Source organism: Rhea americana, unplaced genomic scaffold (assembly GCF_003343005.1).
Source record: "Rhea americana isolate MKP2758 unplaced genomic scaffold, rheAme1 scaffold_98, whole genome shotgun sequence".
NCBI lineage: Eukaryota > Metazoa > Chordata > Aves > Rheiformes > Rheidae > Rhea > Rhea americana.
Genome location: NW_028187177.1, coordinates 1,400,889 through 1,403,225, shown reverse-complemented (window position 1 = coordinate 1,403,225; position 2,337 = coordinate 1,400,889).

Sequence of the window (2,337 nt, the reverse complement as noted above, 5' to 3'; positions counted from 1 at the left end):
GGCTCGGCCCGGCTGCGGCGGGGGCACACGGGGGCCGGGGCGGGTCAGAGCAGGGACAGGACGGCTGCGGTGGGATCGGGAAGCCAGGGCAGAGGCGCCGCGGTGGGATGAGGAGGGCCGGGGCCGGGGCGGGGACCCGCGGCAGGGCAGCAGCTCCGTGGCGCAGTTTGGCCCGTGCCGTGACCCTTCTGCCGGCGCTGTCTGCGGGCCCGGGGGGCTCCTGGCCGTTCCGGGCGGACCCCGCTCGCGCTGCTGCAGTCGGGCGCTGGTTTCTTTCCTCCCCAGGCGAAGCCTTGTCAGTGGTGGGCTGGATTTTACTTTTTCCCTCTGATATTTCTGTAGGGAGTGAACATAATAAATATGATCCTTAAGCAGAACCGAAGCAGAGTCTTTTGAATACAAAGCAGAGTGCAGRTAAACAGGTAAAAGCGAAGTGGGGCCACATAAGAGACGTTGTCCCCAGGCCTGAAGAACTCCTGTGCTGCGGGGGGAGTGAGCGCGGAGCTGCCCGCGGTTTGGGGTCTGCGGGGAGACGCCGAGTGGGACCACTGGTGGCATCACGGGTGGCCTCAGCTATGGATGGCCGGCAGTTCTTGTCCTGTGCTCCCAGCTTAAGATTTCTGTGTTGTGTGCCAAGAGGACTGGTGGGATTTCATGGGATTTCAGTCCAGAAAGGGTAGGAAGATCCAGAAGTTGAGGTGCCAGCAGCTCTGTGGAACCAGGACTGGAGGAACCTGGGGAAGAGGAGTCASCTGCTTGGCTCCAGTGCGATGGAGATGCCGTTTCTGGCATGGAAGTGCAATGACCTGGCATTTCTGCACTTTGCAATCAGCTAAAAGTTGCTTTCAGAAGAAAAATCTCAAYGGAAAAAATGTCAAAAGCCACATGAGTGGGTAACCTTTGCCCAAATAGGTTTGTTCTTCTGCCACTTCCCTCGATGGTTTATGGCCTCACTTGGGGCAGGGAGTGGTTGATGCTTTTTCAGTTGGGTTGAAAGTTACTTTCTTGCTATTCAGTGTGTGGTTGCATGCATCAGTTACTGGGCTGTCCAAAACACAGCACAGGATATCAGAGTGGGGCTTGCAATTTTTTAAATTATTCCATTACTCCGATACTTGAGTTCTCCACTAACACTGATTTGCGGCCTTCCTTTCCCAGTCCCGTCAGCTCAGGAAATGTTCTCCCTGTTTCTGTGTGCAGGCGGAACGGCTTCAGTGACTTACCCAAAGTTGCACAAGAATCAAACCCAGCTCCTGCTGTCTAACGCCTTACCCGCAGCAGGTTTATTTTGGGAACCACATTGCATGTGTGCTGGGTGTGGGCTGGTACTGCAACACGCTGCTGTCCAGGAGGCCTGGTGAAGTGGTGGGGATGGGGATGGGAATCGGAGCGGGAGAGCCYGGGRAGGGCGCCTGCACCCTCCGGGGGAYGCCSTGGGGGAGGACAGGGTGTGGGAAGGTGGGCTGTTTGGAAAAGTGTTTTTTAGGATTCAGTGTGAAGAGCCAGAGCTTGGGAGGAAGGGCAGTGTGTACAGGTGGGAAGCCCAGTGAGCTGAGAGCCCAGGGAAAAGTGTTACTGCGAAGGCAGTTCTCTTCTCCCAAAGGAAAAACGCAGATCTGGAGGATGAAAATTTTCAATTTTGTGACAGGCGTCCTTTGGAGTGGGCACGACACCGACATCTCCGCTCACTTAGGCTGAATCCAGAGGATTCATGATCTTGCTCTTGCAGTTTTTATTCCCACCAACCCTTCCCCGCTCGCTCTCTCTCTCAAAAAAAAAAAAAAAAAAAAAAAAAATATCTGTTCTCACAGGTGAGCAGTGAAACAATTAATTATGCTGTGTGAAGTGCTTCTGATCCTCTGATGGAAACATGTAGGGGCAAAACACTATTATTTTGCAACTTGCAAAGCCTGATAACAGCAGTGAAAACGGAAAAAATCTTACCACTGAAGGGTATTACAGCACTGTGCTTTTTCCACTGAAGATCTTAGAAACTCGCTGACTCGCTGACTGCTGCTTTTCATTTAGCAGCGTTCTCCCCCCCTTTTGAAAGAAATGCAATCACTACCAAGTAGTCTGGTGGGACTTCATCTTTAAACAAATAATGTTTTTCTTGTTGGGTGTGCACTATTATTTTCTTAATTATTCCTGGATTTCTGCCTGTTCCACCAAGAGTTTTCTCAGATGGCAGAAACAATTGGTTCTTTTTTATTATGCTAATAGCAAAAAGTATCCCTAATAAAAAAACTCTGTACATCCCATAAACCAAAACAGGACACATTTTGCCAACAATCACACCTCTTCATTGAGGCATCTTATATACTTTTTTTTTTTTTT